The sequence below is a fragment of the Mobula hypostoma genome, chromosome 4 (genome assembly GCF_963921235.1).
Source record: "Mobula hypostoma chromosome 4, sMobHyp1.1, whole genome shotgun sequence".
Classification (NCBI taxonomy): Eukaryota; Metazoa; Chordata; class Chondrichthyes; order Myliobatiformes; family Myliobatidae; genus Mobula; species Mobula hypostoma.
In genome coordinates this window covers 140,300,956-140,327,355 of record NC_086100.1, presented here as the reverse complement: position 1 = coordinate 140,327,355, position 26,400 = coordinate 140,300,956, and positions in this window count along the sequence as shown.

The following is a 26,400-nucleotide window of genomic DNA, read 5'->3' as shown; positions in this document are numbered from 1 at the left end:
TCTTTCTGATGTTTATAGTGTTTATCTCTAACCTGTCTTTCATAAGCTCTTCTATATTTGCAAATCACTGTGATTTATACATAATTCAAATCTAATATATACTTAATGTTTCATACTTCATGCTTCTAAGCTCTGCAGAATAGAGATCAGTGTGCAACGAAGTATCCACTACAATATTTCCAAGATCTCGTTCTGAACTTTAGAAGCGAAGTGTAAGGCAGAACCATTATTTTATTGTGCAGTTTTGTCATTTGCCTTGCAAGTACTATAGAGAGGGTTGTATCACATGAAATAACTGAGTAGAATAATTTTCTGCTCAAAGCCTGAAAAATTATTGTGGGAACCAGTCAGCATGATGAGAACCCAGTGCTGTTGCTTTGTCACTGAGCAGAAGAAATAGGACATCATAAAATATAAAGACTAAGGCCCAGAGATCCCATCAATCAACTTCCACTGCACCAGAGTAATTTCACCAGCGTCATTATAGAACACCCATTTTATACATTTACATGTACATAAGGCATCTGTCACTCACGTTGTGGAAGATACAACAGCACATTGGGAATACTGTAGCTCTAAGGAACTTCTTGGTCTAACACTTGTATTTCATATTTTTGACATATGAAGTGGCCATTTGCATCATGGAATTCAGACATGATCACAGAGCAATCCCATTCTTATGCTTATTTTCCTGTAATCCAGTCTCTCTCACCTGTACATCAACTGCACACTGACTGCTTTATAGTAATCAGATAAACTTTTAACATAGATTGCTTTGAAATGTGGAACAAAACCCAAGAGTCATGGAGGGATTCCACTCAGACATAGCACAAATAGAACATGGCCAGGGTTATATCTGGGTCAACTTGCTGCATGACTATGCCATCTCTCAAATCCCGTAGCTGTCATGGTCTGGATTGGGGTCCCTTTAAATTTACTTTGTTTATGTTATGATCTGGACCATTGACTCCCTGTTTCTCTTTGGTTCCCTGTTTTCCCGTGTCCCTCGGGCTTGGTGATTGGAGGCAATTTACGCTCGGCTGAACCAGCAGTTTATAATTCTCTGGCTTTCAGCTGTTCGGTGCGAGAGTGTTAACATAGTCACCGAAGGTACTGCAAGCCAATGTCATCTGGCCGGAGCAAGCCTAGTCTCCTCCCAAAGCAAGTGCCAGCAAGCCACCTTCCCTTATCAGTATGGGTCAGTCAAAGTTAACCAGCTCGGGGTGAGTCAAGAACTCGCCAGGGATTGGAACGTACTTGAGCCCAGTTATAGTTCTGTCCATTGTTGTTTGGTTTCCGTATCCATGTCGTGTGTCTAAAAGGGGTCTCGGCCCTGTACTCTGGAAGGGTTCTGACCCTGTGTCAAGAAGAGTCCCGACTCCATCCTGTGTCTAAGGAGGATTCCCGGCTCAGTGTTTTATGTCCTGTGTCTGAGTCTGTCCCGTGAATAAGAAGAGTTCCTGGCCCCGGAGGCTCCAAGTATCAAGTTCTGGCCCCGGAGGCTCCAAGTCTCAAGTCCTGGCTCCGGAGGCTCCAAGTATCAAGTCCTGGCCCTGGCGGCTCCAAGTCTTGAGTCCTGCCTGGCGGTCCGTGATTCCGAGTCCTAGCCCAGACCCTTAGTCCCAGCCTAGTCCAAGGCCTGAGTCCTTGTCTAGTACGCTATTCCTGCTTCTGCTTTGCTCTCCTTGTAACGAGCAATAAATTTAATTTAAGTTAACCTCACAAGAGGTGCTTGTGTCTTGCATTTGGGTCCACCCTTGCTCCCAGCACCCCGCATTGTGACAGTAGCCACTTGTTGGTCCACTGGGAGAAATGAGAAAACTCAAACTCAATTCCGGAGTCTAAATGTTCTTTTTCAGATTTCTCTCCTACCTCTAAATAACATCACATTAACAAGTGTTCATGCTACACATCAGCTTTTACCCACCATGCTTCACCTCACCTCATCATCACAGAAAATATATTATGGCTATTTGGTTCAATTAATCTAAATGATAGCAAATTACGTGGTTTCTGTAAGTCCCAGAAGAATGATTTTGTCGTGAATTCTATATCAAATTATTAGTGACATTGTTTTATTTATGGAATCTCATTTTGCACTTCCCATGCATGGAAATATTAAGAGAGGAACGTCCTCAGCTGTATATTTTATAGGCATGACTTAATAAGAAACATGCATTTAGCAGATCTGGTATCATCCTTCTAATTTTTTTGTGTTTTTTAATAAATCCACTTTCATAATATGGAAACCACAAGTGTTCATAACTGTCTTAGTATGAACCAGGCAAAAATATGAATAAAATTAACATAACTCCAGTGCATTGCAGCCTTGCTTTATAGCATTGTTAACACATTTTACTACTATGAATGATTTGTGACCCCCTTTGCAGCTCTGCCTCATTTAGACATTTATTTTCTAAGGAATAGAATGCCCCACTTTTTTTTCTGCTGACAAGATGTGTCACCGTACTCTGAGCTGTATTGAAATTAATTTCCATTTACACCCCCACTCTGTATGTCTCCAAACATCTTGTCACAGCTATACACAATGCTATTAATACCTGTCCAAATTGAATTATCTGTACATTTTGACATTGAGCTTAAAAGAAATCCAAAACATTTAGGTAAATAATGAGCTACATTGGCCCAGGCACCAAACCTGATGAAATGTCATTTCCTGTCTTCCATTAAAAGAAGTAATAGCCACTATCCCCCATTTTCTACTTAAAAGAGTACTTGGTATCCATTCTGCTAATGGTCCCCTGACTACACATGCTCTCACCTTAGTCAAGTAGCTAATATGTTGCATTTTATCAAAGCCCTTTTGAAATTTCAAGATGAAATACAGACCCAGTATTATTCTTATCTGTATTTTCAGCTGCTATTTCAAAGAATTTGACAGGATTGGTCCAACAGCGAGTGTTTGGGATGTGGGAAGAAAACGCAGCACCTTCCTTTTCAAATCCACGTCATCTGTACTTCCTCGCATTTTCCGTTGCTGGATGTTTTTCTGTTGTGTCTTTTTGAGTAGACATTCTAAAGTCTTTCCTACCACCAAGGTTAAAACTAAGTGGTTCATAGTTCCCTGGATTTGTTATCTATTGTTTTTTTAAATACAGGAATAATATTAGTTATATGCCAACCCTCGGGCATTTCTATTTCTCTACTGAAATGCCAGATATCTAATAATTCTTCTATTATCTTTCCTGCAAGCAGTCTTTCCTGGCCCTCTTTTCAGTCCTCTAGTTTATATATTTTGTTTTTTTTCTACTAGAATTGCTTTTTCAAAAACAAGTTGAAGCATTATCAAAATACAGTTTGTTTAATTAAAATCTCTCTCATACTCACTGTCCCAAGTGAAATTTATCATTCAGGGACAGTTTTCACATATATCTTCCAACCTGAAGCATTGAAAAAGAGCACAGAGGAAAAGAAATGTTCTGTCAGTCATCAATATTGTCCATTTTCAAGTATTTTCTACAAAACAATTCCTCCAGATAGTTACAGGAAAACAGAACTTGTGCGAGTGTGGAGAAAACTCAGCAAGGCTAGGGAAGCAGAGGTCCTGTCAAATGCGTATATATAAAAATGTTTTTTTTTCCAACAGTTCTCACTCTGCAGTCATTCAAATTGATAAGCAGATTGGACAAAACAAAACTCTGTATGTTCTGAGGCTGCAGGCAACAACTTTAGGAGTAGCAAGCTGGATTTCCAGAGGGAATGTCGCTGACATTGTTGGGGTAAGGGAGAAGCCATAGGCAGCAGAGGGACGCTGAAAGCCTCAATTGAGTTATGCTGAGCCAGCAACTCTCAGCTCCTCATTCTTGTGCTCCCCAACATTTGAAAAATCCCAGTCCAACAAGATATTTCTACTGTAGGGGGTTTCTCAATGCCCACAAGGATAATAAAATGTTGGGGATTGGTTCTTCTATTTTAAGATTTAAGTCACACTATCCCCATCAAACTGTCATAACATCTCTCTCCAACTTGCTTCCTATTTCCTTTGTTGAAAATGATATCTAGCTACAAAGGGAAAGGGGCTTAGAATGTCTTTATTGACTGTTCTAATAGAGTTCTAGAGCTCCAATCCCCTTAACCCTGACATGTTTCTGCAGAATGTTTTTAAGCCCTCAGGGGATGTGCTCCAGGGTGCAACGTCCCATTGATCCTTAGACAAGATCAATGATTAAGGTGATCGACAGACACAATCCTTGTGTGGCACTTGGTTCAACTTCAGTTTTTTTGTCATTCAATCGAACACCAAATGAAACAGTGTTCCTCTGGACCAAGGTGCACAATACAATACATATACTGTAACTCACACAACTAACACAAAGTAATATTATCACAAATAAATTAACAAATAGTAAGGTGCATATATGATACAAGTTTAAAAAATAGACAGCATAACACTACTGGCACTTCATACATGATAAGGTCTGGGTGATGACAGGGTGTTCAGTAGTACTCCCATCCAACAGTTCTTGTCCTAATGCCTAATGATAGGGGTCAAAGAGATTGTTGGACGGATGAGAAGGATCAATTCGGTTTGAACTGGATCTAGCAATGCAGTCATACCTCAGCAGCATGAACAGCAGTGAGATGAGCACACAGCCCTTGGGAGCTCTGATGCTCACTGTGATGGAGGAAGGGATGCCTCTGTCATCACCGACTGACTGTGGTCTACCTGCCAAGAAGTCCTTGATCCTGTTACAGAGAGAGGTGCTGAGTTCTGTCTTTTTAATATTTCAGTAATATTTGAGTAATCTTGCATATATATTGTTTGATTAAGCATTCTCATTCATTTAAATAATTAATTGCAGGTCATATGTAAAAATACATGAATTGCATATGCCACCATTGTGATATGTGCACGCACCCCTTCATTTCGGACTCCTATGAATTCCTTTGAATTTTCTTAATGTTTTGAAGTTACAAAACGTAACAGTGGTGATGAGGTATGTTTAAAATGAACCTGAGATGGCTACTGACCTGTTGAAGTGCAACAAGATGTTCAGATTTTAAAAAACGCTACGATAAATGGTGATTAAAAAGACAGCGCAGCACAGCGTGTGCAGAGGCAGGCAAGTTTAAAAGACAGAAGAGCAGAGTGCATTCTTCAGAAGGGAAGACATGACTAAGTTTAAAAAAAGGCAGAAAATTGATGAATTCATAGGTGCATGGACAGTGAGTACCAGGTGATAATAAAAGCAGAAATGGCTAGCTACATCGGAAAGATTGACACATTTGATTGCTCAATGGGTAACAGGTTAATGCATACTGAGCTAATTGAACAGTATTTTGAAGCAAATTAAATGGCCAATTTTGCAGAGTGCATTGGGTTTAAAGGCATACCGTCTGCTTCGAAGTTTGACTGCTCCAACCAAACCAGCAGAGATGAACTTTGCTGTTATTGGAAAAGTAATGCAGGAGCATTTAGAACCAAAGCTATTGCTGATTGCAGAATGTTTTAGGTTTCATAAGCAGAATCAAAAGGAAGGGGAGCCCATCTCAGTTTATGTGACTGAATTGGAGAAGTTGTCTGAGCATTGTCAGTTCAGTAATAGCTTAAAAATGCACTGAGAGATTGCTTAGATTGTGGAATCTTACATGAAATCATTTAAGAATGCCTCCTCACTGAAGCACAACTTACTTTTAAAAAAGCAGTTGAAATCACTGTTTCAATGGAAACCACAGAGATGCAATTGAGTTGCAGTCAGGAATGAAAATGAACATGAATAAAATTGCAACATCAAATTGAAACCAGTCTGGCTGAACAAATTATGATACCATTGTGGCAGAGACGCACATACACCAGATCAATAGAGATTTAAAGCTGAAACTTGCAGAAAATGCAGCAAAGTAGGACACATACAAAGAGCATGCAAAAATAAATAGATTGCTTAGAGAAGAGAAAAGTCAAGTTACAGTTTCAAAGTGCACTAATCTGCAAGCTGTTAATGAAAAATCTGATAATGTTGAGAGTGACTCAGGACTATAAGTCTTGTTATTTACAATATGAAAATTATAAACAGACAAGCAATATAGCTCACACCAGAAGTGATTGGAAAATTAATTAAAATGCATTTGGATATTGGCTCAGCTGTTTCAGTCATTCCACAATATGAGGTTGAATGGCATTTCAAAGATACCAAACTAAAGTCTGCAGATATCTGGAGGAACAATAACTCTTGTGGGAATAACATTTGTAACTCTGAAACACAACAACCAACAAGCCACATTGAGCTTGTATGTAGTAAAGGCAAAAGGATCAAAATTGTGAAGGCATAACTGGCTGAGACAACTACAACTCGATTGAAGATCCCTTCACCAATTGCATGCCACATCCCCTGCAATGAAGCCAACCAAATGCGAATAAAGAAAGGTACTGGATGATGCCACAATGGTGTTCAAGGGTGGCATTGGAAAACTTAAAACACCAAGGGTAAAATAGTGTTAAATGCAAATGTCACACACAAGTTTTGCAAAGCCTGCCCAGTTCCTTACACTATCCATGATAATTAGCCAGTTAGCTAGATCATATGGAGGCTGAAGGATCATAAGACAGAGAATCAGAATTAGGCCATCTGGCCCATTGAGTCTGCTCCACCATTTCATCATGGCTGATCCAATCTTAATCTTTGCCACAATTTCCTACCCCCCATATGCCTTCATGCTTGACCAATTAAGGATCTATCAACCTTTGCCTTAAATATACATAGAACCTGGCCTCCACAGCTGTCTGTGGCAAAGAACTCCACAGATTCACCACTCTCTGGATAAAGAAATTCCTCCTTATCTCCATTCTAAAAGGACATCCCTCTATTCTGAGGGTGTGTTCTCTGGTCTTAGACTCTCCCACCATAGGAAACATCCCTTCCGCATCTACCCTATCAAGGCCTTTCACCATTTGATAGGTTTCATCTCGGTTACCCTTTATTCTTCTGACTTCTCGTCAAAACAGGCCCAGAGCCATCAAACACTCTTCATAAGCAGGCCATTCAATCCTGGAATCATTTTCGTCAACCTCCTTTGAACCCTCTCCAGTTTCAGCACATCCTTTCCACGATAAGGGGTTCAAAACTGCTCACAATACTCAAAGTGAGCCCGCACCAGTGCCTTATTAAATCTCAACATTACATCCTTGCTTTTATATTATGAAATGAATGCTAACATTGCATTTGCCTTCTTTACCACGGATTCAACCTACAAATTAACCTTTAGGGAATCCTGCACAAGGACTCCCTTTGGGCCTCAGTTTTTTTTGTATTTTCTTTCCATATAGAAAATAGGCAACACTTTCATTTCTTCTATCTAAATGTATGACCATACACTTCCCAACACTGCATTCCATCTGCCATCTCTTTGCCTGTTCTTCTAATCTGTCTAAGTCCTTCTGTAGCCCCTCTAATTCCTCAAAACTACCTGCCTCTCCACCTATCTTCAAAACTTTGCAACAAAGCTATCAATTCCACCATCCAAATCATTGACATATAATTCTTTCCAAGGTTGAGTGGAGCCCACTGGCTACTGCGCTCCACCCTTGAACTGATTCTTACAGATTGGGAAGAAATGGCAATAGGCAAGAAAGTGTGATGTGGCTTTCAAAAAGATAAAAGAAATGGTGACATCAGACTGTACTCATACATTATGATTCGCATTGTCAAGTAAAGCTTTTGCACCGCCTTTTGGTATAGGTGCAATCATGTCACATGTTATGAGTGATGGATGTGAACACCTCATAGCCTTTGCATCACATTCCCATACCACTGCAAAGAAAAACTACGCACAGATTGACAGATATGCCTGGAGTCTGGTAAAATATTTTAACCAGTACTACTATGGGAGAGAGTTTCTCCCTGTTACTAATCATCCACCACGAGTGTCCATTTTCAATCCAGGGAAGGATGTTACACTAACCACAGCAGTATGAATGCAGAGATGGGCTCTGTTTCTTGGAAGACACAATTACTAGATTGAATTCAAGAGGGTGACTAATCATGGAAATGCTAATCGATTGTCCTGTTTAGCCTTGGAAAAGGAAAGGCTGGAAAAATTTACAAACTAAGACACTCTTCTTGACGTATTCACCCTAACACAAATCCAAAGTCTCCTTTTTACGCAGAGATGATCGAAAAGGAAACCAGAAAAGACCCTGAACTCTCTCAGGTCTACTCGGCCACCCAAAATGGCTGGAATATTCCTCTATTTTTGTCAGCACCAAGATGAACTTGCCCTTGACAGAGGTTGCCATGTGTGGGAATGGAGAGTTGTTGTACAATCCAAGCTGAGAGCTAAAGTGTTGGAGGAGATACATGCCAGTTCTTGTACCTGTACAATTACTTATCAATTAAAATAATAGCATGCACGTGGAAGATGGCTTTAACTGCTGTCTTCACATTGCAGCGAGAGAGGGAGAGCAATGCACATGCATAGACAACAGATCAATACACATAGGTAAGTTATCAGTCCATACAGAGTGCTAAGGGGAGTCATTGCTCTAAAAAAATAGACCGATACATTACACTTGCTCCCCCTTTAGATGAATGTAACATAAAACTGTGTATGTAAAAAAATTAAAGTTCTCTTTAAATAAACATGCTTCACAGTAGCAATCCATAGCTAACTTCACTTTACTAAAGATTCAATCTTTTGGGTGGCAGTCTGTTTCTTTCAGGATAACATGTTTGAACCTGTGGAGTGGCATCAGGTTTGATAGGTGTTTTATCAAGGACAACTTCCTCTGTTCCAGGTGTCCCGTTGTTGTCAATGATATGAACATCACTGAGAGGTAATCCCAGTGGCTGCAATGTGTCTGTCTTCTTGGATGTAGTCAGCTCAGGTGTGTTCTTTGGCTGAGCAGCCAGCATCTAGTCCACATGACTTCTCATGTATCATCTTCAACACCCACTGTGTATATCAGTGATCCAGTACTTGGAGCTATCCTACCAGATGTCTGTTTGCCTTCTCAATAATCATGCACTAAGACTTCCTGTCCGACCTCAAAACACCTTGCTAATTCACGTAGCAACTGGCTGAACTGTTTATTCTGCACTTCCCTCTGCAGATCTTGTTTCAGAAGGTCTGTGCTAGATCTCAGATTCCTGCTCGTGAACAGCGTTGCAAGTGTTTAATTTGTTATCACGTGAACAGAGTTTCAATACACAAAAAGGAAGTTATCCACCTTGTGCTGTAGAGAAATGTCCTCCTTGTCCATTGCATTCAATGGACCTTGAAAACTAGGAAAAACCTTTCAGCTAATCCATTCGTTGCTGGGTGACGAGGAACTGACTTAAATTTTTGATGCCATTTTTCTTCACGAATAGTTTGAGCAATTTGTTCTGGTAAGCCATTTCTGGTGAAGATAGTCCTCAGAGCAAAAAGTCTTTTCTGAGGTTGTTGACTTCATTGGAATGACTTCAGGCTACTTTGAATGAGCATCCACAGCAATCAGAAACATGGAGTCAATGAATGGCCCAGTGAGGTCAATATGCACTCCTTAACACGGCGAAGACAGCCACTCCCAGCGGTATAATGGTACCTATGGAGGTGTATTTTGAACTTTTTGGCAACCCAAACAGCTTTTGGTCAAGTCTTCAATCTGTCTATCCATTCCTGGCCACCACACATAGTTCCGGGCACAATTCTTCATCTTGACTCTACCCAGGTGTCCTTCATGCAGATTCTCTAACACTCTAGTGTGCAGTTTTGAGGAAACCACAACACAAGATTCAAACATCAATGTTCTTTGACCTACAGACAGTTGGTCTTGTCTCACTGAGAACTCTGGAAACAGGGAATTTCCATGATCTAGCCATCCTTGCATAGTGATGTCATAACTATTGACAATGTCGGGTCACTCCTCGTTTCTCTTTGCATTTTAGAATTCGTTACTGGCCGATGGTCCATCAATGCTGCATGGAATATCTCTGCTGGGTCACAGAATTAACACTTTTCTTCTTCAGTTGCCAACAATGGAAGACGTGACAAGCTGTCAGTGTTGCTGTGTGTTGTTTGCTACCCTTGAACTCTATGTCATAAGAGTGGGGTCCTTGGAAAGTGCCCAAGGTTGTAACCAAGTAGCAGTCATCACTGGGATTTCCTTCCTGGCATTGAAAGTGGACACAAGGGGCTGGTGGTCTGTCACTTGAGTAAGCTTTCGCCTGTAGAGGTAGTGGTGGAACTTCTTTATATCTCATACTAGACTAAGGGCCTCTCAGTAGATCAGTGCGTAGTTGCATTCTACACTCATCAGTGATCTTGAAGCAAATGCAATCGTTCGTTCAGATCCATCCTTCATAATGTGTGAAAAAACGACTCCAGTGCCATAAGGGGACAAATAATATGGTAGTCTAATGGGCAGGGATGGGTGAGTAGTTCATCAGATGTTACTAGACTCTTTGTTTCATTGAATGCTCTTTCACAACTTTCTGACCATTCTCACTTTGATCCTGTCTGCTACAGGGCATTCAATGGATGCAACACCTTTGGAATGTTTGGGAGAAATTGGTGGTAGTAGTTTACAAGGCCCAAGTATGACCTGAGTTGTGACACATTTTCCGTTTGGTGCCTGCAGCACTCCTTCAATCTTCTCTTGTTACTTATGTAAGCCCGGCTTGCCAGTTCAATTCTGGCCTTCATGCCTTTGAGTTTACCAGTACCCTTCTCAAACACCTTCTTATTAGCATTAAGCAGTCTCTGGTTAGCGCTACCATTTGGTCTGCAGGTGCCTGTTGATGACACATTGAGAGCTTTGATTGTGTGCCAGTCTAGTTGGATTTTTCTTAACCATTCACGTCTGAAAATTGGTGGCCCTCCACTTTTCAACACATAAAACTCTAACTGCTGTGTTTTGCCTCCATATATCACATTTACTTTCGGTTTGCCTTTGGGAGACACTTGCTCTCTGTGTAGGTCTTTAGCATTACTGAGGTCTTCTATAATGATAGCTTAGAAACAGTCTGTTGTAGTCAGCCTCTAAAATTATAGAAGAAGCTGACCCAGAATCCAGCTCCACATTCACTTGTACACCAGACATATCTATTGTGATCCCAATGATTTTGTGATCTGCTTCAGAAATGTTATGCAGTTCTAGGCATGACAGGTCACCTTTGTCAGACTCTTTGTTGTCTGATTCAGTTGCACATTGAGTCACCTTATACATTTGTATGGTTTTGTGTTTGAAGCTTTTTACTCTGTGTGGTGTTTCTCTTTGGTTGTGCTTTTTATTTGACTTGCACATTTTCTCTATTTAGCCTTGTCTGTGACACTTTCTGCAAATGTTTTCTTTGAACCAACAGTCATTTGTATCATGGGAAAATTTGACCTATCAATAACATTTTTGGTTTTTTGCATTTCAAAGACATTTTGTGTGTTTCACATTCTAAACTCTTTTGCTGTAGTTCTGCTGCATCTTTTGCTGCAGTCTCTAACAATATTGCAATAGTCAATGCCCCTTCTAAGGTTAGGTCTCTTTCTACCAGTAGCCTCTTTTGAGAGTTTTGACTATGCATGCCACATTTACTGTAAGCCTGTCCCTTAATGCATCAGAACGTCCATCTCTAAAGTCACAGTAATTGGGAATATTGGCACAGTTCTTAATGTATTGAACAATGCTTTCATCCTTTGATTGGTTCCTTTTGTAAGATCTAAATCTTTGAGCTATTACCAGCTCAAGTGATTTCATAAAATTGTAACAATTTCGTCAAACATCTTGCTTGCTGGTTTTCCAAGAGTTGCAAAGTTGCATAAAAGCTTTCACGTTTTAGCACTCATTAAGCTTTCTTTTCATCATCCACATTACCGGCATTACAATACAGTTCTACCCTCTCGATATACAATTTCCAGTCCTCATTAGTGCTATAAAATTTGTCAACTTTACCAACTAAGGCCATCATCACACTATTTTCACTTTAACCTCGCTAGCTGTGCATCTTCCACTGTGTTCTATGCAGTTATTCACACATCCATTTGTTTGCATCCATAACAGCTTTCTCCGTACTGTTTAACTCTTTCCTCTCACTAATTCTCTCCTTCTGAAGTCTGTTATCCCATTACTGTCGGTTCCATTGGTGATATTTGCTGGCGTTCAGGTTCATACTCATCGCCACTTTGTTGTGTCTGTGCAACTACATATCAATTAAAATATAAGACGCACACAGGAGATGGCTTTATTTGCAGCGCGAGAGAGAGAGAGGAAGCAATGCGCATGCGTAGACAAGAAATCAGTGCACATAGGTGAATTTGCAGTCCATTCGTGGTGCTAAGGAGAATCATTGCTCTTAATGAAATAAGTCCATACATTACACCAGTCAGCTGGGTGTGGTTAAAATGAATGTGTTGGCTCAAAGCTTTGTCTGGTGGCCTGGGATAGATCAGCAGATCGAGCAGCTTGCCATGCACCGTACAGAACGCCAACACGTCCAGAAGATGCCAAGAGCAGCAACTCTCCAGTAGAGTATTCATATGAATTTTTCCAGACCATCCTTGGGCATAAATTTCTTGGTAGTAGTGGATGCAATACAGGTTTCCCCCGTCACCTGAAGGTAGAGCGTTCCTATGAAATGGTTCGTAAGCCAGAAGGTCATAAAATAAAGAAGCAATTACCATTTATTTATATGAGAAAAATTTGTGAGCATTAGCAGCCCTAAAAAATAACCTACCAAATCATACCAAATAACACATAAAACCTGAAATAACAGTAACATATAGTAAAAGCAGGAATGATATGATAAATACACAGCCTATATAAAGTAGAAATACTTTTCTACAATCATTCCTGCACTGTTCTCCGTAGTGAAAATCACACGCAAGCGCTCTCGGCAGAAACACTCTCTCCAGTAACCTTTAAGCTATGAAGCTGCCAAATCATACCAAATAACACATAAAAATACACAGCCTATATAAAGTAGAAATAATGTGTGTACAGTGTAGTATCACTTACCAGGATCGAGAAGTCAGCGCAGAGCGCACTGATGATGGTGTGTTAGGCTAAGTCGTCGGAGGTTGGGGTGGTGCAGTGGTTCCCAACCTCCAGGCCGCCGACCGATACCGATCTGCGAAGCATGCAGGGGTACAGCGGTAGCCAGGACGCACCCAGCACATCTTTAAGAAAAAAAGCTGAAATAAACAAGCTAATTAATTAAGTGCCGCCTGGCACATAAATGTCGACCTAGATCAGAGGCGACGCAATCAGCTAACCTCGCGCATTTTTCTATCATACAGTTCCTTCTAAGCACTCAAACCATCTTGCAAATATGCCCTAAACCTACGTAACCTTTCAAAATTAAAGTCGTACTTTTCTGCAATCATTGTTGTCAATTGCAGCGAACATCTCTCGCAGTTGCTTCACGTTCAGTTCCTGGATGACTTCACTTTCGGTCCGTTCGCTACTGCATTTGGTTTCGATTGTTATCCTTTCCTCTTCCAATTGCATCAGCTCTTCATCTATCAGTTCTTGGTCATGGAATGCCAAAACCTCTTCAACATCATCTTCGTCAGCTTCCACAAGCCAAGCTCACTTTGTCCTTACTTCGTTCACCACAATCGAAATCTTAATTATGTCTAGTTTTACGCCAAGTGTAACACCCTTACAAGCTCTTTTAGGCTTTTCCGAAGCCTTAGAACTCTTCTTGCTAACGGCTGCTCACAGACACGTGTTTAAGCAATGCCGGCGAGAATGCAGTTCCGGGGGAGGAGCTTGGCTGCTCGGGGTGCACGCTGCCTTTTTTCGTAACAGTGAAAACACCTTCTGTTAGCAAAAACAGGTAACTAATGTAGGTCTTTCGTAACAGCGAGGTTTCGTAAAGCGAACGTTCGAAAAGCGGGAGACACCTGTAGCTTCCACTACAGCCTCACTACACTGTTGATGTATTGAGAAGCTTTTTCTCAAGGACTGGTGTACTAGAACATTTAGTGACAATGGACCACTGTTTGTGGGTGACAGTTTCAGAAATTCCTAAAAATGAATGGAATAAGACATATTACCTCTGCACCATAGCTCCCAGATACAAATGACGTGGTGGAAAGGTTTGTCCAGAGTCACGGTGAGCAATGTCAGTGGAACGCATCTCACTGGCACGGAATCAGAAGATCGCCAATTTCCTGCTCACATATTGCAATGCAGCCCACTCCACAACCAACAGCTCGTCAGTTATGCTGTTCCTGGGTCGTCCCTTCGATCTCCTCCAACCCCAGTCTCAGAAGGAGGATGCAGGACACACAGCTGAGACAAACTGAAGGCTCCTCGCACAAGGAGGTTTGATATTTTACCCCAGACAAGCGGTGCTGGCAAGAGACTACAGAGGTGATCAGAAGTGGGTACTCAGAAAGATTAAGGACAGAACTGGACCACTCTCTTATACAGTCTAATATCTGGAGATGACACATCAATCAGCTGAGGAGAGCTGAGTCAATTGTCAGAACCACTTCCTGCAGTCCCAGAGTCATCTTCTACCACATCAGCGGAGGACGGCCCAGAACCTGAGATTGTTTCATAGCCACAAGTCTCACCTGCTGAATGATCCCCCTTGTCAGGAAAGTCGTTATCCCACAAGAGTAAGAAGGCCTCCACAGCAATTAAACTTTTAGACCTGAATGGGACTACTTAAAAGTTACTATGCTGTGGATGTCTGTATAGTAGTTGTATTATTGTGTATATAGTTGAGGTGCATTCTATATTGAGTTGGAGTTTATAGTTAAGAGGAAGGCATGGTGTATATGTAGTATTTCAGTAAAATCTGAGTAACCTTGCATATATATTAAGGTCAATAATTACCATCCTGGCATATGAGGCACCACTTTCCAAATGGGACAGGATGAAGTGGAGTGCAGTGGCTAATCCTCTCTTGGTGATATTAAATGCGATCCCCCATCCAGAGTATCAAATTATTCCTATATCTACTGACAGCTCTGAGTGCTAACTCAGGTATTTGCAGGAATAAAATCATTAAAGGAAAACTGTGTATTGGTTCAATGGGATGGGCATAATTAAATATAACTTCTACAAGGAATTGACAACAACCCAGTCCATTTCTGAAGAGCCTTAAAGGATGTTTCAATCAATTAGGTACCCTTGTCAAAAGACACAGACTATGATATGGCAAACAAGATGAGGTGAGAGGAACCAAAATGCATAGGAATGTCTTGGCAGAGAAAAAGCATCAATGGTGTGCATTTTACCTCCTCGATAATGGTTACTCTGTTATTCTGACGGCTTTCTCTAGGCATCAGCATTGTAAACTGTCCAGTTAAACTCCTCATTGCTGCTGAATCGTGAAGTCTGGGTGGATGCTTGATTGCCTGTCATTGACTCATCCCCCTTCACCTTGACTTTCCCTGGTCTAGCTTCATTTACTTCAGTAATCAGCCTAGTAGATTCCATTTTGTGGTTCAGAGCTTCAGATTTTACCTTAGTCAGTGCAATTGTTCATGATCACCTAATAAGACCATTCAAAGAAGTTGCATGATACTTCCACAAAATGCATGAACTTCCTTTGCTGTCTGGTTAGTTGACTAACAGGCTAATTGAGAATGTTGCAAAAATAGAGATACTGGAGATATTCAGCAGGTCACTCAGCATCTCCAGTGGGAAATGGATGGTTGACATATTGAGTTAAGACCCTTCATCTGGACTGAAAGAGAAGAGAAGAGGTGGCTAGTGTAAAGAGGTTGGGGGAGGAGTAAACAACTGGCAAGCGATTGATAGATCCAGATGAGGATTGGTAATTTGTAATTGAGACTGATCATGCAGGTGATTCCTAATCCATCCAAGATTGAATAAAGCAAATCTGTTGGGAATTTTCTTGCTTACAGTTCTGCTTAATGTTAGGCATAACTGCAGCAGATTGCCAATGGGAATTATTAAAACATACACAAAGAGGATTTCCATTGATTTTCCACAAAAATTACTGGAGTCAGTTGGGAGGACATCTGGTGAAATTTAGATAGGAAGAACAAATTTAAGCCACCACTTTGTTCATTAAGAAAATAGAGCATTAGTCCCATTCAATGAAATGCCCATGTACCAAAAATAACTTAACACTCAGAAGCTTATTGAACATTCTGCTAGTTCAATACATACAGCACAGGCTGAGTCAGAGATGAGATTACCACCGCTAAATTAGAAAGTTCAATGCCAATGCCAAAGATTTAATTAAATCATCTTGGTTGATGGACTCAAGTTGGACTGTTGGAGTTGTCTTCCTTTAGATAAGATTAGAAACCAAAGTCCCATCTGCCCTGTCATGTCAGTGTAAAATATTCCACATTCTGTTGCAGAAAAAAGAGAGTACAGGAGTTCTTCCACTCCCTAGCTGATTGCAGTCCTCAAGCATCACCACTAAAAGCAGTTCATCTGGTCATTAACTTGTTGCTGTTTATGAAATCTTGCTGAGCACAATTTGGCAGCTGCATTTCTCTGCATCATAAAAGTGACCAACATAAAGGACTTTGGGCTATACAGAGGCCATAAAAATCATTACATATGTTCAAGATTTTTTCTTTTGTTCCTTTATGCTTATAGCCAAGTCTTCAATCTGCTTTATATTTATTTTCACCTTCCCATCATTGCCACCTCCTCTCAGTCTTCTGTCTCTTTCACACTCTTAAGTACTTCATTATTCATCCTGGTTCACACAGCATATATTTTGCTTCCTAGCTCATTTTTCCATCCTCTCCTGTATAAACACCCTCTGTTCTGTCACACGGTTCACTTTATCTTTTGTTTTTCGGTTATGTAGGAAGAGTATAATTTTTCTGAGCTCGCATGTTTCAATCTGATATTTTAGCTCCATGCTTGATGTTATTTTACAGTTTTTGGGCTGTTGTCCAGAAGTCAGTAGTTTTAACTGAGACAATATCTTGACCTTCACAGTCATACAAAGCAAAGTAACTAAAAACTAACAACATTAGGTAGCCCACTAGCCTAAATGCTTGAGTGTGTAATGCCCAAGGAGAAGGTTATAAGGTTTAATCCCAAAATGATAGCATGCTCAAATTTAGCTGCATCAGTTGGGTGATCTTTGTTCATTCATGGTTGAGTTGGTAGTTAGAGCACCAGTAACCATGGTATTCTGCCTTTGGCAAAAATAAAATCCTTGACCTTTCCAGGACCTATATAAATAATTGACATTTGACTCTTACTGAATAATAATATTTATTTATTTAGCGATACTGTGAAGAATAGACTCTTCCAGCCCTTCGAGACACGCCGCCCAGAAACTCCTGATTTAACCCTAGCCGAATCACAGGACGTGGCGCGTGGCCAAGTGGTTAAGGTGTCGGTCTAATGATCTGTAGGTCACTAGTCAAGACTCAGCTGAGGCTGCATATTGTGTCCTTGAGCAAGGCACTTAACCACACATTGCTCTGCAACAATACCAGTGCCAGGCTGTATCAGCCCTAGTGCCCTTCCCTTGGACAACATCGGAGGCGTGGAGAGGGAAGACTTGCAGCAAGGGCAACTGCTGATCTTCCATACAACCTTGCCCAAGCCTGCGCCTTGGAAGCCTTCCAAGGCGCAAATCTGTCGTCTCACAAGCCTACTAACAGATGCCTAAAAAAAAAACCACAGGACAATTTACAATGACCAATTAACCAACTAACCGCTACATCTTTGGACTGTGGGAGAAAACCCATGCATTCAAAGGTAGGACATACAAACTCCATGCAGAGGATGCCAGGATTTAGCTCTGAACTCTGGTGCCCTGAGCTGTAATAGAGTCACGTTAACGGTTATACTACCATGTCATCCAAAACGATCTTCCCTAACCAGTAGTCCAACTCGGCTCGCAGCACTGAAGGTGCCAAATCCTAACCACTAGACCATTACGGAACCTGGGTGTTGTATAGCAAATTCACCGGAAGTTGGAATTCTGGTCTTATCTTTCTGCAAATGAAAATTCACCATGAATTCATTGTGAAGTGAAAGTTGTTTCTGAAATTAATTTCTTTAAAAGTAACAGAATGCTTGCTCTTTCCTATCTAAAACCAGAATTACTGCACACCACAGTCAACAGCATCCTGCCTCACAGCGATGAGAATATACCCTCGAGGTAGATGGTTTAATCAAGACATAGTCAGCTTTAATGAACAACAGCATTAGTCCATACTTATCCAGCATGTGAAGATTCCATTTTACTCCCAAACTAAATGTTTGACCTTGTTGTGTAGATGTTATGTTATTTAATTCCATTTTAATGTTCTATTCATTCTTTAATTCCAGAGGATATCAGTAGGCTCTCTGACAGCAGAGTGCATCACCACCAAGCAACTTTTTATACCTGACCATTTAGATCATCCTCCTCACCAGGGTTCATCAGGTAACGGTCAGGAGCAAGAATCCTGAAAAATGACACTTGTTTAAAAATAAATCTGTAACTAAAGCATGAATAGCAAGAATCACCTGAAGGTCGGGCTGTATCTTTTCAGACAATAGATGTTAGATATTGTGGTTACAGAAACTCTGCCAAAAGTACAGATAATCAGCACCCAAAAGAATTTCTTCCCTTTTTCTAGCTCATGCGTGATTTAAACTCTCTATCTTTATTACACCAGATAAAATGAGTTAACTCAATGTAGGTTGTCCTGATTTTTGTTGAAATATAAAACACATGATTTCATATCTGCCAAGCCATTAGATATTCCACTGAAGCACTTCCTATTGTCGTTTCATCTTCTTCTTAAGCCCATCAGCCCTACTGGGACATAGTCTGCCAATAGATCCCTTTTTCTTTCTCTGTTCTTCTTCTATGTTATACAATTTCCACATAAAATGCAAATAAGAATTCAGATGCAAGATATCTGAAGAGAAAGCATGGCTCAGATTTCTGCTCTACTTTCATTTGAATAATGACAGCCATAAACCAGTGCAATGGGGCAATGTTTTACATATTGATGACCGTATGAGCTTAGAGCATGTATCAGTACTTGGAGCTATGATGTTGTGGCCAATTGCAGAGACTTGGATGGCTCAGGGGCAGGAATGGCTACTTCGAGTACCAGGCTTTAGATGTTTCAGAAAGGACAGGGAGGGAAACAAAAGAGGTGGGGGTGTGGCACTGTTGATCAGATATAATGTCACGGCTGCAGGAAAGGAGGAAGTTACGGAGGGATTGTCTATGGAGTCTCTGTGGGTGAAAGTTAGGAACAGGAAGGGGTCAATAACTCGAATGGGTTATTGATGAAGGTAGAGCAGTAGATGTAGTGTATATGGATTCAGCAACGCATTTGATAAGGTACCTCATGCAAGGCTTATTGAGAAAGTAAGGAGGCATGGGATCCAAGGGGACATTGCTTTGTGTTTCCAGAACTGGCTTTCCCACAGAAGGCAAAGTGTGGTTGTAGATGGGTCATATTCTACATGGAGGTCAGTCACCAGTGGTGTGCCTCAGGGATCTGTTCTGGGACCCCTACTCTTTGTGATTTTTATAAATGACCTGGATGAGAAAGTGGAGGGATGGGTTAGTAAATTTGCTGATGACAGTAAGGTTGGGGGTGTTGTGGATAGTGTGGAGGGCTGTCAGAGGTTACAGTGGGACATTGATAGGATGCAAAACTGGGCTGAGAAGTGGCAGATGGAGTTCAACCCAGATAAGTGTGAGGTGGTTTATTTTGGTAGGTCAAATATGATGGCAGAATATAGTATTAATGGTAAGACTCTTGGCAGTGTGGAGGATCAGAGGGATCTTGGGGTCCAAGTCCATAGGACACTTAAAGCTGCTGTGCAGGTTGACTCTGTGGTTAAGAAGGTATATGATGTATTGGCCTTCATCGATCGTGGGATTGAGTTTAGGAGCTGAAAGCTATATAGGACCCTGGTCAGACCCCACTTGGAGTACTGTGCTCAGTTCTGGTTGCCTCACTAGAGTAAGGATGTGGAAACTATAGAAAGTGTGCAAAGGAGATTTATCAAGGATGTTGCCTGGATTGGGGAGCATACCTTGTGAGAATAGGTTGAGTGAACTCGGCCTTTTCTCCTTGGAGCAACGGAGGCTGAGAGGTGACCTGATCGAGGTGTACAAGATGATGAGAGGAATCGATTGTGCGGATAGTCAGAGGCTTTTTCCAGGGGCTGAAATGTTTATGGTGCTTGGAAGCAGGTACAGAGGAGAAGTGAGGGGTACGTTTTTTACGTAGGGAGTGGTGAGAGCGTGGAACGGGCTGCCGGCGACAGTGGTAGAGCCGGAAACGATAGGGTCTTTTAAGAGACTCCTGGATAGATACATGGAGCTTAGAAAAATAGAGGGCTATGGGTAACCCTAGGTAACTTCTAAGGTAAGGACATGTTCGGCACAGCTGTATTGTGCTGTAGATTTTCTATGTTTCTATGTTTCTATATTGTTGTTTATATTTTCTCTTCTGTTTAAAATTTTCCCTGATATATTTAAAAGTAATGGAGATAATGCTGCTAATGCAACTGAAAATAAGTTCAACAAAAGATAAGCACTTTTAATTGTACTGAATTGTCCAACATTTATGTATGACCCAATTTTAGAATACTTTAAAATATCTGTGTAGAATTGATTTCATTAATGTATACCACTCATTTCAAGCAAATACATATTTTATTATTTAATAATCTTTTAGATCCATAAAAAAAAGCTCACAACTAATCACAAAAGCCTTGCTCTATGAAAACCTTCAGAACCCCAGAAAATGGGCAGTTAGTGAAAGCTTGCCAAAATTCCACAAACTAGCGGCATAATTTCTCAACACGCAGACTTTTTTTTATTCTCAAACTGACTGATTGATCTTGTTGAGGAGATGTTGTTAGGGGCAATAATGAATCAGCAGAAATCAGTAAAGGTCTTTGCAAAGACTCACACCATTCTAGGTTTTAATTTTCAGCAATCATCTCCTCTGAACATACCCCTGTTAAAGTCATTTAAATCAATCCTCATTAGTGAAGGAAAAAATTCTAAAGAACAATATTAATTTGATTGCTCCCCTATCCTTCAGCCAATTTTTCAGCACTTCTGTGAATTCCCCAACAAAACAGACACACGAGGATTTTAGGGAATGGGCATTGGTTTAACATTGGTTTAGACCAGTCTGTATGACATTTTGAGGGAGCATCCTCAGGCTATTTCAGAACCTTTACCATTTTGCTTGCTTTGCTGTCTATTTAATTGGATCATTATTAGGCTACTGCCATTTCTTGCTGCAAACTATTCTTTTATAAATTTAGTGGTTAAGTCAGATTGCAGTAAAGGATTCTGTCCCCATCTGCAAATCCCATCACAGCCACAACTGCAGTCAAAGAAGTAAAAGTTCTATGTGAGAAATGAAACAGCGCCTCGAGAGGTTTTGTGATGCCACACTGCTAATGAGATAGATATGCAACATGGATGAATCTGGCCTTTGGCACCAGGTCAGTATTGTTAAAATCTGGGAAGTTCAATTTCACACCTTGGAAAAATTCAAGGCTGTCATTACAGGTAGCAACAAACACAGCAAATTAACTAATACAAGGGACCAATGTTCATTTGCTGAGGCAAACAATCATATTATTTCTATTGAAGCTATAAACTTGAAGAGGTTTTGCAGAATAGTAAATAAATAATTGCCCAAGGAGTTAGAGATTGTCCACTCATGATCACAGTACTTCACTGCTAATCAATTACTTCTTCTCCCCCATATTCTGATCACTACCACCTGGCATAATCTCCAGCACACTGTAGCCACTAATACTCTCCACAAACTGTCCAGTTGTTCCCTTCTACTGCAGATAGTTGTTTGCACACTTTATTCGTTTAAAAGTTGTGTATCATGTACATCTTTACTAACCCTGCGACATCCTCCCTATAGAGCTCCTCACTGTTTTTTTTTCATCCAATGTGAAGGATCATGCAGATGGCTAGCTATAGGCTTCTGGTCATGGTGAGTCCAATGTTATTGAGTATTTGCCCCTCAGTTTTACACGGGCAACAACTGGCATATCTAACACAAACACCATCGGTTTCAATGAGCTCACCAACCTTCACTAAAGAGTCAACTTCATGGGATTTGTTTTCTTCCTACAAACGAGAACATCTGCAGATGCTGGAAATCTGAGCAACACACACAAAATGCTGGTGGAACTCACCAGGCCAGGCAGGCAGCTCTGCCAAAGGGTTTCAGCCCAAAACATCAACTGTACGTTTTTTTGTAGATGCTGCCTGGCCTGCTGAGTTCCTCCAGCGTTTCACGTGTGTTGCTTGTTTTCTTCTTCATTATTTTTATGTTTCCAATGAACTAAAACAAGCTGGGTGTGTTTTAAAATAAACAATTTTATTGGATAATTCCCAAAAAGCTGATTTTTGATTACTTAAACATATTTCTAATATTTCTAAGTATCTTTCTTATCATGAACTTTCAGATGGAAAGTACAGAGAAACAGCTTCAGTCTGCGCTGCCTGTGGATTACAACACCTCTCCGAATGACCACAGTAATGATGCCCCCAAGACATTGGGAGCCGAGTGGCCACAAAGATTAGTGTCAAATGGAGACATCCTACTGCAGACGGAGGTGAAACTCCTCTGAGAAAGAGCGCCCCTCTCACAGTGGTGGGGCATTGGGAGCAAGGGTGGACCCAAATGCAAGACACATCTTGTGAGGTTAATTAAATTTAGTTTATTGTTCGACATCTGGACAGCTAGGCAGGAGCAGGAGTAGTGAACTGGACAAGGACTCAGGACTACGACTGGGCTGGGACCAAGGGTCTGGGCTTGGACTCGGAACCGGCTCCCAGAACTAGAGGAGACATGAAGAGGCTAGGGTATGGACTCCGAGCCAGAGACTGGGCAAGGACCCAGTACCTGGGTCTTGCCTTGGGCTCGGACCCCAGAACCAGGCATGGACATGACATGGGCTAGGGAGAGGAGGAACATGGGAACAGAGAGCCTCGGTCTCGGGAAAGCAGGTACATGGAACCATGGACACATACACAGAACACAGAGTTGGGACCCCTCCTTGGGTACAGGATATAGGGCCGGGACTCACACACAGAACAGAGAGCCGGGACCTCTCCTTGGGTACAGGACATAGGGCCGGGACTTATGACCCTCCGCGGGGCAACGGCAAGACAGTCTGACCTACCCCACGGAGGCGAGGACAAGACAAGACATGACTCCCCACGGGGCAACGGCAAGACGGCCAGACTTACCCCCATGGAGGCGAGGACCAGACAAGAAAAAAACATGACCCCCCGCGGAGCAATGGCAAGACAGCCTGACTTACCCCATGGAGGCGAGGACAAGACAAGACAAGACCAGCATGAATGAACACTGGACAGTACCTATCTAGCTCCAGCGATGGAACTAGACCGAAGTGCAGGCGGGGGCTGCAGACGAGGGCTAGAGGCGAGAGAGGCAGAGAAGGGATTCAGACAAGGGGGTAGGACAGGAATCACAGACCGCCATGGCCAGGACTTGACTCAGAACTGGGAAGCCGCCAGGGTCAGGACTTGACTTGGTGCTTGAATGCCACCAGGGCCAGGACTCGACTTGGAGCCTCCGGGTAGTGGCGAGCTCTCGACTCGGCCCGGGAACATTAGACAGTGGTTCTTGATTCCCTCCAGCGGATTAACTGATGGATCCACCTCGGTAAGGAAACTTTGCAGGCTCGCTTTGGCAAGGTAACTTGACAGGGTTGCTCCAGTGAGGAAAGGCGAATTACCGGCACTCGCTTCGGGTGGAGACTAGGCTTGCTCTGGCCAGATGACATTGGCGTGCCATACGTTTGGTGACTTTGCAGATGCTCCCACGCCGAACGGCTGAAAGCCGGAGACTATAAACTACCGGTTTAGCCAAGTGTTAATTGCCTCTAATCACCATAGCCGAGGGACACGAGAAAACAGGGAATCAACGGTCCGGATCGTAACATAACCAAGGTAAATTTAAAGGAACCCCGATCTGGACCATGACAACCCCCTTACTTATGAATGAGCCAAAGTGTTCAATATCACACTCTTTATGCCTGTCCAAACAATCCACATTCATAACAAGGGAAACCAGAGCCATTTATTATCCAAATAATATTTTCTTCAAAAACCTCACTTTGTGAATTCTAATTTCCTCTTGACAAGCACTTGCTCAAAGATCATATATAAAAAGCATTTATATATGCTTTTCCATTTGAATTCAAATTATGGATTCTCGTAGTTAGGCAACAAATGGCATTGGAGTAAGTAGCTGAGCGTTACAGTCATAGAGCAATACAGCACAGATATAGGCTCTTCAGCCCATCGAGTCCATCCCAGCTATGATGCCCACTGCTCTAGTTCCAATTTCCTGCATTCACCCCATATACCTTGAAATGCCACCTCTGCACGTACCTATCCAAGTGCTTCTTAAATGATACAATTGAATCTGCCTTCAGCCTCTTTCTTTGGCAGTTTGTTCCATATTCCCACCATCCTCTGCATGAAAAAGTTGCCTTCAAGCCCCTTTAAAATATTTCGCCTCTCTTTCAAATTCTATGCTCCCTAATTTTGGACTCCTCTACCCTGAGGAAAAGACTGCTACCATCCACCTTATCTACTGTTTACTGCTCATGATATCTCTGTAGGGTCACCCTTCATTCTCCAATACTCCAAGGAATAAAGGCCTAGCCTGGCTAACTTCTCCCTATAACTCAGGCCTTCGAGATCTTCATAAATCTGTTCTGCACTCTTTTCAGTTAACCTCATATTTCCTATAACAGAGTGTCCTAAACCGTACACAATACTCCAAGTGTATACTCACCAATGACTTATGGAACTGCAGTATAATGTTCCAGCTCTTATACTCAGTGCCCTGACTGATGAAGGCCTCTGTGCTAATTGCCATCCACCCCCACCTTCCGAATGCTGCATTCAGAAAACTAGGCATTTGTACTCTTCAGTCCTTCAATTCCATTCACTCCCTAATGCTCTACTGTTCATTGAATAAGCTTGACTTTTCTTAAAAACATCACCTCACACTGTTTGCATTGATATCCATTTGCCACTCCTTGGTCCACTTCCCTACCTGATCAAAATCCCCCTATAATCTATGAGAACCTTCTTCACTATCAACTCCTCCTAATTCTGTGTCACCCACAAACTTATTGATCAAGTTTTGTGCATTTGTATCCAAATCACGTAAATAAATATCAAATAACAAAGGTCCCAACGCCAACCTCAGCAGCGGATCACTAGTCACCAGACTTCATTCTGAGAAACAACATCCTACCAGTATCCTCTGCTTCCTACCACCTAAATCCATCTAAGGAGCTCATCTTGGATTCCATGGGACCGAACCTTGCAGACTAGCCTATCATGAGTTGTCTTGTTGAAGTCCAAACATACCATCTACTGCCCTACCCTCATCTATCTTTTAGGTTACCTCTTCAAAAATCTCTGAAAGGTTGATCAAGCATGACTTTCCATGCACAAAGCCATGTTGACTTCTCCTCATCATATTCTGTCTATCCAAATGCTGGTAGATTCTGTCCCTCAAAATTCCCTCCAGCAAATTCCCCACTCCTGATGTAAGGCTAATTGGCCTGTAGTCATTGGCTTGTTCTTACTTCACTTCTTGAACAACGGAACAACATTATCCACCTTTCAATCTTCAGGACCTTCACCAGTAGCTAACTGGTGCAAATCTAAAGCAAATATCTCTTCAAGAGGGCCACCACAATTTGTCCTCAGACTTCCCACAAAGTCTGAGGGTGCATTCACTCAGGCTTGTAGATTTATCCACCTTAATGCACTGTAAGGCTGAAAATACCTTCCTCCTTGTAACACAAATGTCTTCAAAAACATTTCCCCTTGTTTCCCTTATCTCTTGATTTTCTCCTCAGTAAACACTGTGGAGAAATACTTGTTAAAAATCCTGCCCATCTCTTGCAGCTGAAGATACAGACAGACCTGCTGATCTCTAAGGGGACCTATTCTCTCCCTGGACACCCTTTTACTCTTAATATAGCAATAGAACCTTTAGGGATTTTCCTTAACCTTACCTGCAGATCCATCTCATGCCTTCACTTTGCCCCCCTGATTATTCTCTTGACAGTATTATTTATCTTTTTACAGTTATCAAGGGAGTTATTTGTCCTTGATTTCCTAAATGCAATGCAAGAGCCCTACTTTTTGTTGAAGAGAAACTCAACATCCCTCATCAGTCAAGGCTCCCTAACTTGCCAGGTTTTTCCTTCACCCTAACAAGAACAAGTTCCTCCTGGACTCTTGATACTGCTCTTAAAACCTCCCGTTTGTTCCTTTCCCTTCAAGCAGGTTCACCAAATAGACATCTACGAGATCCTGCTTAATTCCCCCAAAATTAACCATGCTCCTGTTTAGTACACTCACCTGTGGACTTTTATCAACCCTATCTTAAAACTAGTAAAATTATGATCACAGTGGAAAGTTGCTCCCTGACTGCCACTTCAGTTTCCTG